The 16,236-nt window shown below is 33.8% G+C and overlaps 1 pseudogene; it reads right to left on the reverse strand.

The window, feature by feature from the left end:
* Positions 1 to 3,024: 3,024 nt before the first annotated feature.
* LOC113311730 lies at positions 3,025 to 4,483 on the reverse strand (annotated as a pseudogene).
* Between the last annotated feature and the right edge of the window lie 11,753 nt (positions 4,484 to 16,236).

The raw sequence follows: 16,236 nt of genomic DNA on the forward strand, positions 1-16,236 counted from the left end.
ATCCTTTTTTTTGTCCTTATTCAGCTCTTGAAACCCTTTACTTGCCCCCCTAATAATAGGGTTCTCGGTTTCAGATGATGACGAAATGGAACATAGCCCAACAGAAATGGCCTTGGGCTACAAGTACAATACAACCATCTGTTTTATTGGCATCGCAAGGCACGCCGTGCCAAATAATCTTCAAATTACATGATTGTTCGCAAGTACAGTGAAACCAATTTTATTTTGTTTCATTTTTGTTTTATTTTTTTTTTTTAATTTTGACAAACTAATAAATAAAATTATTTTAAAACCTCAAAAACAATCTCTCGTTGAGGTGAAGTATTCCATACCCCGAGGCATATTCCAGTAAGTGGTGAAGAGAGTGGGAGCATCTATTTAACAAGTCTTCTGTAAGGAGGCTTTTCTTCAAACACAAAATTGCTTTTAGTCTTCCCCCAGCGCACCAGAGAATGCAGGCAAGAGAACCAAAAGCTTGACCTTTATCATTCTCATTTAAACAAGTACTCAGCAACAGAAACTCTTGGACAGTAAGGTCACTTTTGGAGGCATAGATTTCAAATTCCAGAACTTCTTCCAATTAAAATCCAGACTCCAGGCCATTCTCCAACCAGCCAGTTTGGTGTCCATTTTTTGCTCAAGAAACTTAAAAAGAGGCACGAGCTTTCTTTGATTTGAGGATATAAGTGCCAAGATACTTCTCCTCAGGGTGCATACCGACACACTTGCTTAAGTGAATGGATGACTTCAGAAATTAGTTTTCTGCACAGGCCAACTACTGTAAGTTTTGAGGATGTCTTGCAGAGTGGAGATGGTGCTTTCATTAAGTACTCCAAAGAACATTAGATCGTCTGCAAACATAAGGTGGCTAACTGCAGGAGCATATCTGTTGATTCTAGTAGCGGCCCTAATGTAATAGACATTATAGAGATTAGCCATTTCCGTTTTTTCCGTAAGCCAAAATAATCTGTGAGATAATGGAATAAGTAAATAGGGAGACAGAGGACAGCCCTGTCTGATACCTCTCTTCCCCATGAAAATAACCCATCGGAGAACCACTAATAAGCACGGAGAAAAAGGCAACATACACACAATTCATTATCAGATTTAAAAGAGAGCCACTGATGCTTATTCCCATCAACTTGTGCTTCAGGAAAGTTCAATCAACGATATTAAATGCCTTGCTCATGTCTAACTTGAGAACAAATGAGCCTAACACAGATTGAGATTGCCTCATAGAGTGAATGAGCTCTTTAGCTGTGTTGTATCATTTAGAATCCGTCTGCCTGCGATAAAGGGGGACTAGTTTTTTGCTATGAGGCTATCCATAAAGTGTCTTAATCTCCTAGCAATAAGCTTAGTGACTATTTTGTACAAGTCATTGCATAGGGCTATAGGCCTACAGTCAGCAGCAGTTTCAGGAGTTTAACATTTAGGAGTTAAAATAAGATTGGTGTGATTGATACCAGCAGGGAGAGTACCTGAAATGAAGCAACCTTTGATGAGATCAATTACCACTTTCCCCACAAGATGCCAGCATTTCTTGAAGATGATAGCTGAGTAACCATCCGGACCAGGACTTCAAAGATCCCCACTGAGATCCAGAGTAGCTTTAATCTCCTCTCCGGTTGGTATAGAGTTCAGTTGGTTCTTTTGCTCTTCAGTGATCTGGTTGTTGGCAGTAAAAAAAGAAAAGAGGAGCACGAACATACAGGTCCAGCTGGTACATTTGCTCGAAATGGGAGATAAGCTCATTGGGGATGATATCGTGGTCCACCACCAGAGGCATTCTTGAGAGCTCTTCGACTCTTCGTTGCATGACAGAAAGGAAGTCTAGCTTTTAATGAATTTCTAAAACAAGCATATTCATTTCTCATTCTGAATAGTTTTTGCCTTTTGGCCAAGTGCACTCATCCGGATAGGACTCTATCCTTTGTAACTGCCTAAAATTTTCAAATAAATTTGCCTATCCATAGAAAGTAAAAAGTTTTACTGCTGGGCACAAATGCTAATACAGTAATACCCAGTCAGGATAGGAGACACTTTAGGGCATGCCATCGGAGGTGTATATGTCATTCTTAGCCAATACACCACTGTAGCTGGCATTATTTATTTATTTTGTGTAATGGCCAGGTCCAACAAGCCTGCCTACAAGGGTTTACTCGAGCAATATTAAAGGGTAAGCATCACATCAGAATCGCAAAACCATAAAAGCAGGCCCTACCTATAAAACCGTGAAATCGCAATCACATATTTTTGCAAAAGTGGATTATTCATTTTGATTAGATTCAAGTGACTTTAAATGAGCTATTGAACTAGATCATGTGATTATCTTATCTAGCACACTTTAAAAGATGGGTGTGCCCCTCTTTTACTTGAAATGATGACATTTAGGATGTCTGTAGACTAGTCACTGCTGAAACAGAAGGGATGCAAGATTCCACAAAACAATGACTTCCCATTAAGCACACACCACACTAAACAATGATTTATACCTAAATGGAACTGCTTATTGATACTCCTTAATATCAAGGTATGCATGTGCTGCCAGTGAAATAGCAATGCCAACACTACGATAGTACAGGCAGTTCAGAATTCAGATCAAAAATAAAAAAATTTCCTTGAGCCAAAATAGCAAAGATTCATAAAATTCCTTGGGCCAAGTGACTATAAGTTACATCAACTTTCATTTTGGCAAAAGTACGGCAAGCCAACAGCTGACATATCACATTAGATAGAAGCAGAAACTACGCAAAAGCAAAAACCACAGAGTAACTATAAGTGGTGCATTAAATGGCAATTTAATGTCATTGGACTACTCACTGCTGAAACAGAGAGGATGCAAGATTCCACTAAACAATGGCTTCCCGTTAAGCACACACCACACTAAACAATGATTTATAGCTAAATAATTTTCATTTTGGCAGAAGTACGGCAAGGCTACAGCTGACATATTACATTAGAGAGAAGCAGAAACTACACAAAAGCAAAAACCACCGACTGAGTAACTATAAGTTGTACATTCTATAGCAGTTTAATGTCATTAGATGCTAAAGAAGTACTAGAGAGTGAATTATGGTATACCTTCCACAGTTCTGGAACTTCTGCCTCGTACTTGCTCAAATACTTCTCCAAGAAAGACTTCTCAGAGATTATTAATACTGTACTTAATGTTCCTTAATCAGTCCCCGAGAGACTATAAGCTGAATAACAACACATCTCGGAACAATCCTCTTCTCCAGGCTAAAATTAAAAATTAACGGGCATTTGGCCAGCATCGACGGATGATAACCCATTTGATTCACAATGAATTCCATTATTGACATTATCTTCTTCTCAGAACAAATCATACAAGCAGGATTCTTCTTGAATGCATCTTGAATTTCTTCTTCTGACAAACCCCATTTCCTGTAATCATTCAACTTGGCTTCCGAGGTGGATTTGCTCATGGCTGTCAATCCACGGATAGCAGTAAGGAAATCAATTTTGTAAGGATCAAAACCCTTACCTTTAACCTCCTGTACAACCTCCTCAAATTTAGTGCTGCTGATCGTAAGTGCACTTGGTTGGTTTATAAGAAACTTAGAAACATTGGAGTGAGGGACACCTTCATTTCTCAGAAGCTCAATGTTGACCTTCAAATTCTTTACATAATGATTTCGAGTAAGAATCCATGAATGGCGTTTGATGACTGTGATTACATTCTTGTTACAACGACCAGTTTTCTTGATTTCATCGAAGGAAGGGATTATTGAGCTAACTAAGCCCGATGAAAAGACAGATGTATGACTAGATAGAAACTTGGCTAAATCAAGTCCAGAGATCCCTATAGAGTTGAAGAAATCTAGCTTTGGTTTTAGGGTTTTCAGAGGATCTGACTAATAGTGTATCTTGTAGTGGTGTAGGATAACAGAGTATTGCAGTGAAGGTTAAGGTTTGAATCACAAGATTCCCTCTCACTGTCACACGTGCAGGACAGCTGTGTATGTGCTGTTACTTCTCACACATGTGATAGTTTGACTTTCTCTTCCTGTATTAATACTGTCTGAACTTTTCATTTAACGTGTAAAGAATCATGTCTCTCTGAGAGAGTTTTCTGTAATCGATACACTGCTATTACTGACAACAGAAATGAAGGGCAATTAGTAATGAGTTCGGTTATGTATTTTTTGGTAAAGCCGTAGTTTTCAAGTAGGTTTAAGACTGAATCTGGGTTTGTTGAAGTTGTGAAATCGATTTTTTTAGAAGCAATAGCAGCTTGATGTTCAGATAATCCACATGAATTGATTAAGTAATTCACTACAAATGAAGAAGAAGATGAAGAAGAAGAAGGATACTTGTCGTGAATTGAGGAAGAACTGGTCGAGGAAGAAGAGGAAATGAAATTATCCCTAATAAGATGAAAATTTAAAGCATGGGTATTCGAACAATCTCCATTGATGATTCTTACTTGGTACAGTGACCGACACAGAGAACGTATCATTGTTGATGATGAAGAAGAAGAACGAGAATAGAGAAATTTGGGGATTCTAGAAGAACTCACTCCCACTGATGGTTGGAGGGGGTTTGGGGCTAGTTGGGAATCAGAAGAATGCTGGGCTGCTTGGTATACGGGCACTAGCTTTTTGCGATGGCTTCCGGTCTTAGGCCAAGCATTATGCATTATGGTTGGCCATTTTGCTTGGCGGTATAGCGAAGCCAAGAGCCAATAGAAAGAACCCCACTATGAGAGGGTTGCTTATTAGAGTTTCAGTCAGAAAATAATAATTCATTCATGTTTTATTTGGTTGGTTGTAAGTTATGGGTTAAAAATATTAAGAAAAAGAAATGTAGGTATAATAAGGAGAAACAGAATTTTAGAAATTAAAATAGTTAAAAAGAAAAATATTAAGAATAAAAATAGATAAGAAAATGAAAATATGAATAGGGATACTCAATTCATGTCAAAAATCGTTTCCTCAAACATATATTTACGAAAACTGAACATTCGTCAAAAAACAAAATTATACAGAAAATGAGTTTCTATCAGGCAGTTGTTTACTAGTGAATGGAACAGATGTGTTCCCCTTTGAAAAGATAAGGGCACCAAGTACGCTACCAATCTTCCGAATCCAATGGCTTCAAGTATACGAGTACGGATAAAGCTTTTATAATTAATAACTTAAGATGCGGAAACAGTAAAAGCACAAACAATAAGAAAATATTGGGATTCAGGATTATACCAATTTTCATATTCATGTAGTTCAACTATTATTTCTAGACAATTACAACTCACACAATAAGAAAATATTGACTTTGATTCTTTGCCAAGGTTGATTTTTGAAACATTAGATGTAAATTATAAATATGGCGCATCAAAAGTACTTAAGACTAAGCATGCACCATCAAATAAGATCACAAATAATTAAGAAAAATCATAATGTAATTAGAATTAATGCAAAAAATCATAAAAGGATTACATCGAATTACCACAATGATGAAATTTGGCTTCATCTATTGTCCCAATGAAACGAGAAAAAAACTAAAGAAAAACTAAATAAAAGAAAATCGTGAAACTATTACTCTCGACACTAGCTACCGGCTCCCCCTCCCCTCAAATTTTCTGTTGAGTTTTTATTCGTAAATATAAATGATGTTGCGTAGGAGTCCAATTACAACCTAGCACAATTTCCAGGCCCAATCCATCTGGTCCATTACTACCTCTTGGCTCTTGTTTCCAAATCCACTTCTTCTTAAATCCTGACTCCACCGATCTGTATTTCCTGTCCGTTTAACCACTGGCTACAACACCTTCAACTCCAGTTTACATCCAACCTAACCGAACCTCAATCCATCCACCTGATAAGCACAACCACTCTAGCCAAACCCCACATACGAATTCAGCTAAATTATGCCAATACTTTCATTTCTATACAACCAACATTTCACCTCAATCACTGACGGACCCACAGCTGGGCTAATCCGGGCTTTAGCCCAGGTAGTCGTCACAGCCCAACTACCTAAAAATTGAAATGTTATATTGGGCCAAGGCTATTAGCCCAGGCTGAGAAAAAAAATTAGAACTTCTTGGGTCCGTCCCTGACCTCAATCATCTATTACATCTCAAATCCCATATAAAATCGAAGGCAATAGTGCCTCCACCTAAAATCAGATTCACACCAAACCCCAACTTCAGTTTTCATTCATGGATAGCAACCCCTAATCTCTAACATGTTTCAAGACACCACCACAAATCGAGATATTTTCAGGCCGAACCCATTCGAGTACCAGAAAATATCATCGCCGACTTCAACTGTATCAACCAAAGAAACCCCAGTTACACACTATCTCAAGAACATCAATGAAGATCAATTTCAATTCACATGCAGAAATGCCCCCAAATCCATTGTTTTTGCTGATATATAACCAAATTTACTCAATTCCAGTCCACCCAATAGCTATCCCCATTTGTTTTAGACCGTACCGATACCAGCAAAAAAAATAAAAAACTCACCCAAGCTATCCCCATCATTAAGGTATCCCCATTTGTTAATTATACTCAAAATAAGGTTTTGAGTTCGATTACGAAGTTTTTACTTTTTTTGTGTGTGAAATTCAGTTGAATGCTAATTAATTTGTCTCAACCGAATTTTCTAATGGAAACCAAACAAAAATGACACTAAACTTAAAGATAAAGAAACTTAACCTAGTGATATCTACCATCTATAAATAGAAATCAAAAAGGTAATCATATGTGTGTCATATCCATGTCAAACAGTACTTCATTAACTGCGACCAAGTGATATGTTGTCCATGATCAGCATGTGGACAACTATGTGAAAATTAATAATTAACAGGTGTACAACTATGTACATATTATTAGTATGTTTACCACTATGTGCACGTTGATAATTAACATGTGTACAACTATCTGCACATTAGTAATTAACATGTATATAATTATGTACATCGGCCCAAAACATGATTTCAAAAATCTTAAAATCAAAAAATAAACTTAGAAAAAATCATTAAAGATTATACTAGTGAACAAATATGTAACGGAAACCTAATAAATTCTAGCATCCATATCTACAGGACAAGCCATCCATTCATCACAGAGCATACCAGTGCACAAATATGTACACCTCTATAAAAACCTAACAAAATCTAGCATATGTATCCACATGACAGGCCATATATTCATCACAGAGCATTTCAGTGTAGAAACATGTACAGATCTCCAAAAAAAACTAACAAATCTAGCATCCAAACCTACAAAAAAGGCCATGCATTCATCACATAGCATATATAGTAGTGTATAAGTATGTACGCATCTATAGAAAAAATAACAAAATATAGCATTTATTCAAAAAAAACAACCCATGCAAAGAATTTCAGTGTACAAATATGTACACATCTACCAAATAGAGCATCGATTCAAACAAAACAACCCATATATCCTCAGTGTACAATCATGTACACATCTACAAAAAAATAACAAAATCAAACATTGATACAAACAAAGTAGGTATCTATACATGAGTTCTAGTCAAGATCATATGCTTAAGATTTCTTTCAAGAACATAAATTGCAATATGGATATTACTCAGATGAATAAAAAGAAGTGGAAACTTACCTTTGTAATCAGTTAGACGCATATCGGTGGTTGTTCATAATCCTTCGCCTCATTGGATATTTCTATGCTTTAAAAAATTCTAGATATATGGTGTACCCTTGCACTAATTCACCTAAAAACAAAAATCATAAAAACAAATTAGATCTCAATCGAATATGTATAATCATAAAACCAACATAATACAAAAATCAAAAATAAACAAAAATGAATCAAACTTATTTCAAATCATTTAACATAAAATAAAATCAAATCGGAAGATACCAATAAACAATTGAAACTTTGAAGAAAAAGTGATGAAATCAATCAGAAAGATAAAAAATCAATCAAAATGATCAAATAACCATCAAAAGGAAAAAACCAGAAAAACAAAATCAAAGAAGAATCAATGTAAAATAAGATAAAATACTAACCTGATTCATTGGTAAAGAAGGAGATAATGGTTATCTACCAGCAGAGATCGCTTAACAACAACCAGATGGTAAGAATGGATACGAGAGTCCAAACCCTGAAAGCAATGATGTTAATGGGGGAGGAGGGCAGGATATTAATGGTGGAGGCGTGCAGGATGGTAATAGTGGAGGAAGGCATGATGGTATTGGTAGAGAGGGAAACAATGAAAACAATGAAGAAGAGAATGACGATGAAGATGATAATGATGAGGAATATAAGGCGATGAGAATGATGTGGAAGAGGACCACTTCCCCCCAACTCCACATATTAGAATAGCTGAGGATGATTCATGCCTGCACTGCGAAGAGGAAGAACATCATGTTGGCTTGCAAAGTGTGTTAGCACTTCCAAAGAAATAAAAATACGTGCTAGTTATCCTCAGATGTGGGCATACTTGGACACATGACATACAATATATACAATAATAGCGTGAGTGAGAAACTTAGAACCTTGTTGTTAAGTTTGCATATGTTTGGAATATGTAAACCGTGGTTCTTTCTCTTTTAGTTTAACTTTGTTGAACCGTATGTGGATTGGTTAGTTTAAAAAAAAAATCCTTTTCTTTCAAGTCTGTTACACGATTGAGAGTTTCTTTAATCTTGTTAGCAAGCATAAACTTTTCTAATTAGGCAAATTTCTATAACAAGTTCTAAGTTGAAAAAACAAGCACAAGTAAAAAGAAAAAATATGCCCATCGTGGGATCAAACCCACAACTACAAAGTTAAAAGCCTTGCGCTCTGCCGACTGAGATACACATGCATTATTTTCATAAACTGGAGTAATCAAGCTTTCCACCATGAGGGATGTTTTGGGCATTCAACGGATTTATCTTAAATCCATCTTCAAACTGGAAATCCTTTGAGATCATATGTAAAAAGATATGCATTTGAAAATATTCATATACAAAAAAAGTAGAATTTATTTCATGAGACGTCATGTTGTTAACACGTGATACATTTTTTTTTTACCCATGAGAAATATTTTGACAATTTAGCTAGTATTGATGTGCATAGTAAATACCCAAATTAAGATAAGATAAATATATTATCGAGTTTTGTTATTATTTTTTAAACTACTTCTTCTTATAATATTTATATATTATAATGTGCTCTTGCACATAACATTAACTGAGAAAATCTCTTTTTAATTTGATTGTATTTATCTCTTTTTGTTGCCTTTCATTTTAACTAGGACATCTCCTGTCTGGGTGTGCCCACATCTGAGGCGCAACAGGACATACATCTCTATGATGAATATATGGGTATGGATGCTAGATTTTATTTTTTGTTTTTTTTTTTTTTTTTTTTTTTTTTTTTTTTTTTTTTTTTTTTTGTAGATGTGTACATGCTTGTAGGGATATCCTATATATCATAATTCCTTTCAGAGGTACAGAGAAACTTAGATGCATGATTATCTAGCTGCAATGAAAAGTTTACTGTTAAGGCTGCTTATAATGTAATTTAGATGGAAGTGTGAGAAATGTAGTAACAGTGATACTCAAAATTCATTAATTGAAACACTTTTGGAAGCTTAAAATTCTTCCTAGAATCCATCATTTTATTGTGAAACTGTTTGTGAGCGGTTATGTTTCCATTAGTGATCAAATGTTTAGATATATTTGTAAAATTAATATTGTTTGTTTTTATGTAAGAATTGAATTGAGGGAATGTAACACTTTCTTTGTATTATAATCGATATCTCTAAGATATTTTAGATAGATTGTTGTTGATACGTCTAGTGGTTAAAATCAATTCCCAACCCTTCTGAAAATAAAAATACTCTTTGGCATATTTTTGGAAAAATGCGTATTATGATCTTATATGGGGATTTGCAAGTTAATGAGGTTGAGCATGTAAGAACAAAAAATTCTTTTTATAGTGATCGGTGAAACTCAAGCAGAGGGAATAATTCCATGGGGCGTAATAGGTTTACCAACTAGTCCTGAATATTTGATGATGCCATGCAACGACACCATATCTGAAATTAAACTTTTGATGTTGCTTCTAAAAAACAAATGGTAAAGGAGGTATGAACTGATACCTCTTGATTGTACAGGTGCATAGAATGGAGTTATACGCTTCCTGACTCAAGCACTAGATGCAGATTAATGTGAGGCTAAATAAATTTTGTATTGAAATAACGAGGATACCAAGTACACATGATCTTTCGGTATCAACCAACATAGATACACCTTTTGTAATTCTACCAAAACAATAATGGCCAAAGAATTACTTCAACAATATGTAACTTGGTAAATAGTACTCTAAGTTCAGAAATGAATATTATATATGTGATCGATTACCAAGTGGATTAACATACAAGTAAAATTACTTGATTGTAACTATAACAATAATTATAATGCGGAAAAATTAGTGCCACAACACACAAGATTTTGTTAACGAGGAAAATTGTCGGGCAGAAAAAACCTAGTCTAGTTTTGAATATTCTCAAAATTAAGCCGTTATACAAAATGACTACCGCAACGTCGTGTAGTTGAGACCAAGTAAACACTATTTAGTTACTAAGTTCCTTCAGTATCCCTGCACGTACAACAAATCTAGCATATGCACTTAAATCACAAGACAAAGTCCACTATCTTAAGTTGATTCACTGTTGTGGAGACTTCTGCTCTCAACTCCTTTGGGATATCGTAACCTGAAACAACAACATACTAAATTTGTTTCAGTACGTAACCAACTCATTTATCAATCCTTCAAATCAATATTTCGACCAGAGATAAAGTAAAGTATATGATCTTCCGTTTAATCGATATAAACTCGTTTGGTCAAAGATCAAACCAAGATGATAATAATCAATCTCAGTAAACAAACTCTATCAAAGAAACTTTCCACAAGTCTTATGTTTATTTGAATAGACTTCTTGTTAATTAGATCCAGGAGAATCAAGTGTGCGAGAAGAATCATAAAGATCATAAACAAAAAATAAAATCTTCAATCTTCAAAGTAGCGGATGCACAAACAACTTGATTCCATTGTTGATCAACACACAAAATGAATTTTGTTAACGTTGATTAATCAACGGTTTCATCTATATATCTGATATCACTATATATGTAGTAGTCAAATCCTCAAACAAACTTGTGTGGCTTTATATCAGAAGAAAAGGACTACAAGATAAACACGTTCAATTTATCAAGGATAACTATAATGTCAGTTCTTTATCAAATCAATTAATAGAAAAACTAAAATAACAAAAATATTTAGTTTCCCACCAAAGGTACTACTAAAAGCTTCTTGATCCCAAAGAAGACTTTAAAATGCAACACAAGATGTTTCACCTAATTAAATTACTCATATCTCATAACGAGCTTAATTTGCACAAATCTATCAAGTTGCGTGTTGAGGGTTGAGTTTGTAAGAATACAAGCTCCACTATTTATAGTATTATGACCAAGGCTTAATTGGAGGACAAGGTATTATCAATTCCAAAAATCCTTATGAAATGCGATATAGATATATTTTTGAATTTGACAAATACCAATCGTATTCCAACTATTAAACCGATGTCACTCATAATTGAAAAAATAATATTAACTAGTTAACATCCATGTATTTTACTAATATAGTCACTAGAGATATGCGAACCTCTGGGATGTGGTAAAACATAAATATCTAAAAGATACTGAAAATCGATTTTAGGACCATGCCTTGAGTATCAAAGGAAAATGCTTGAACATTAAATTATTTAAAGTTTAGCATGCCCAAATCACTATGTCAGGATCGATAAATAATTCTATTCTAACTCATCTACACCTTGATGTCCGCAGTAAACCGAAGATAACAGACCCATCGAAGTGCAAAATCCAGTTAGACATATTTGAATCAGTCCTGGAATATATCCTGATTAGAGATCGATCCTAGATTAGATCATTATTTTGGATCAGCCTAGAATCGACCTTTGAATCACCTTTTCAATTACGAAATTTTTTTCACAAGTCTACTTCCTCAAACTATGTAAATAAATATAATTCCAAGGTATGGATTCATCCGGAAGTTCAATACACTAAGTAATACCAATTAGTGAAATGTCGACAACACGAAGTGCAAAGATAAAATATACTTCACAATTCCATATGCTCAAGTTGTAAAAACAACTAGTATATCATTCTTTGATACTTAGTATAATGACCAAGTCACCAATACTCAAATAATTTTAAAAAACTTCACTATGTTATGTTTTGAATGAATATAGACTTGAAAGAACAAATATATAAATAGAATAAGTTATGTAATTACTAATACGAACAAAAAGATGATGTCTTCGTTGATATCGATATATGTTGAGGTCTTCGTGAGTAATCAAAGCAAGTCTAAAAATTTCCATGTTCCTAGTCTAACCTAACGAAGTTAACTTTAGTAATCAAATCAAGAAACTACGAATTTTGGAACTAAACTTGAAAACCAACGCTTGGTGGGTTTAACCGAATAGTTTTCTAACATGGATGTACAATCATATGGGACAAACAAATATGGAACAAGAAAAGATGCACAAGGAATTTTCACTTGGAAGACGACTGCCAAAATGGTGTTCTATCTTTCAAGGGAAGGAAATAAGTCTCAAATCTAGCATCCATACCCACAAAAAAGGCCATGCATTCATTACAGGGCGTACTAGTGTACAAGTATGTATAAATAACAAAATAGAGCATTTCTTCAAACAAAACAACCCATGCATTCATTACAAAGAATTTCATTCTACAAATATGTACACATATACCAAATATACCATCGATTCAAACAAAAAAACCCATATATTCGTCACGGAGCATTTCATTGTACAAACATATACACATCTACAAAAACAAATAAAAAAATCGAACATCGATTCGAACAAAGTAGGTATCCATACATGAGGTCCAGTCAAGATCATATGCTTAAGATTTCTTTCAAGAATATAAATTGTAATATGGATATTACTCAGATGGATAAACAAATTAAGGTGGAAACTTACCTTTGTAATAAGTTAGATGCAGATGAGTGGTTGATCATAATCCTTCGCCTCATTGGAAATTCTTTGCACCTAAAAACAAAAATTATAAACACATAAGATCTCAATTGAATATGTATAATCATAAAACCAACAAGATACAAAAACAAAAATAAAACAAAAACGAATCAAACTTATATCAAAATCATTTAAGCTAAAATGAAACCAAATTGGAAAAGATCAATAAACAATTGAATCTTTAAAGAAAAAGAGATGAAAAAGATATTTCGTTTCATTTACTTACATAAGATTTTTTTCATTTTATCTTCAAAGATTTTTTTTTTTTATATTTTTCAACATGTCCTGAAAATATTTCATTTCATTTGTGCAAGGTTTGAACCTGACTATTCTCTAGTGTTAGATCAACTTCCCCTTACCTCAACTCCAAGGTTTGTGGTTTCGATTCTAACTGTGTTTGTGGTGAAATATCTAAGTCGATTCGACAAGCAATAGACCAACCATTAAACTACACAAGAATATACCTGCCGGATATAATACTAGTTGATGTTAATCGAATTATCTATCTCAATTCGGTTATTGTTATGGTTGATGATATTGCGAAGTTATGGATTTAGAAGGTAAAGTTATGACTGCACTGTAATATTTTCATGCGAATTTTACAAAATATTTCATAGACACATTCTGGTCCGACTCAGATTTAGCCAAAACTTTCAAGGGTACCTTGTTTTTTTAACACAAGAGTAATGGTGGTTGATGTGGAGAGGAGGAGGGTATACACAAAAGGTTGAAGTATTTTAACACCGGTGGTTGATGTGGAGAGGAGGGTATAGACAAAAGGTTGAATAAAGACAGGGGACTATAATAAGATAACACTGGCCATCAACATATGGACAAACCTGCTTTGGCCACTGGATCCTCTAAATCTGATGCCATGGCCATCATTCACCAGGGGACTATGAGTAAAGAACAACATCCATGGGGATTTGAATAAAGAACAACACCCTAATTATCTGATGTCAACCCATAATAGGCTCATAGTTCACATTATTACAAGGACCATAATTGCCTATTTCATACTAAAAAAGTTATTATTTCTCTTTAGGGTTTTTAACAATTGATTAAATATTTGTACCTACTGTAACCATGGACATCCTTACTTGTTAAATGAATTTATTTTATCAACCGAGACATGTAATAATAGGAGACGGGAGAGACAAACATACCGAGTTTGCAAAATTTAGACCTAGCTATGGGAGGGGATAATCACCTCTCTCCTTCACTATAGCAACTGCAGAATACAAATACAAGTGTAAGTAATTTGAGGAGGAGGCGAGTAGTTTGAGAAGTAGTACGAAAAATACATGAACACCAGCGATTGGAGAAAACATTTCATCTCTTCTTTTGTTATTTATACGGAAAAAAAAAATTCAGGACGTGTTGAAAATAATAAAAAAAATATCAAAAAAAATATCAAAAAAAATATCTTTGAAGATAAAATAAAACATATTTTCAGGACATGTTATAAATAATAAAAAAATCAAAAAAACTATTTTTGAAGATAAAACAATCAACAAGATAAAAAAAAAATCGATCAAAAGGATCAAATAACTATCAAAAAGACAAAAAGAAAAAACAAAATCAAAGAATAATCGATGTAAAAGAAGATAAAATACTTACCCGATTCATTGGTAAATAATGAAAACTCTCAAAATTAGAATCACCTCTCTTTCTGAGTAAACTATTGTATGTTTTCTTTTTATATAAAGAAGATCTAGGTAATAGAAGAAGAAAACATATTTATTGGATCAGTGAGAATTTGGATTAACTCGTTTAATTTGGACTAAATCGTTTGGGCAGGGAAATATTGGTCTAGAGAGTACTGAGGGACATGACTAGAGCATCCAAAGCCCAAGAAAAAGGAGATTCGAATTTAAAAGTTAATTTCTACTTATTAAATATTAGAATCCTGTTTTGAGGTATACTGATATTTTTTAGGCATACCTAATGATGCCAAAATAGGGTCACTAGATAAAAAATGCCATCATCCCATATCCACCATTTTTTATATAATGATATAACTACCCTTACTTAATTATTGTTAATGATTATGTTTAGTATTAATGATAATGATTAAATTAATAATGTTAATGATTGGCTAGTTAAGTTAAGTTAAGTTGTTAACTAGTCTTATATATTAGTTGGAAAAAAATCTGATTTTTGTGTGAGAGAGCTGGGGTTTTTGAGAGAGGAAAAAGAAGTGGAAAAAAGAAACTAGGTTTTTGAGATTTGGAGGAATTTTATGATTCAAAATGGATGATTCAAATGATCCGAGAGAATCTTCATCTAGTAAAGAGATAAGATACACATCAACTACAACAATGATCCATATTTGGCTAAATTTTTGGATTATAAGAATGATTTTACTCAAACTCCAACTCAACCTAAAACTCAAGATGATGGTTTTTATGAGACAAATCCAGAGGATGAATACATTAATGAATAACCTTCTGCTAATAATACACAGGTATATTCGTACACGATTTTTAATCTTTTTTTTAGCTTCAATTCTCCAAAAAATTGAACTTTTACAAAAAATTCCGGAGTTCAATGTTTGGTTCGGCTGTTATATAAGAGTCGAACTTTGCGAGGGAAGAATGATTTGGCTAATATATTTAAAGCCGAACCCAAGAGATTTAAAAAGTATTAAAGGTTCGGCTCATTCGAATTCTTTCAGTGGATAACTGAACATGTTTTTTGTTATTGTTTCTCGACTTATAATGTAATGTTCGACTAACATGATCTCAGTCGAAAATTGTGGTGTAACTTCAATAAAAACCTAATTCAGAAGTTCAGTCGTAAATGTACATTCACTTTTGAAAAAGCGGGGGTCGAACAACTATACCCAATATTTCGCTTAGCAATCTGTATGGACTAACTCCAATATACTTTCAAGAGAATCAACTAGACAGTCAGACTCAATCTTAAGAAAAGTATATCCAAGAGTTATATCTCTGTTTCTTAATGTAATCAACAAATCAAACAGATAGAAATTCGTGAGCCTGATTATTATAAGAAACAACTTGGACGGTATCAAAAACCAATATCCAAGTGTCAATCCATTTAATCAACAACCAAAGGTTAGATTCACAATTGATTGAACTTACGCACAACCTGTGATATTTCAATTATATAAACAAATATA

This window comes from Papaver somniferum, chromosome 9 (genome assembly GCF_003573695.1).
Source record: "Papaver somniferum cultivar HN1 chromosome 9, ASM357369v1, whole genome shotgun sequence".
Classification (NCBI taxonomy): Eukaryota; Viridiplantae; Streptophyta; class Magnoliopsida; order Ranunculales; family Papaveraceae; genus Papaver; species Papaver somniferum.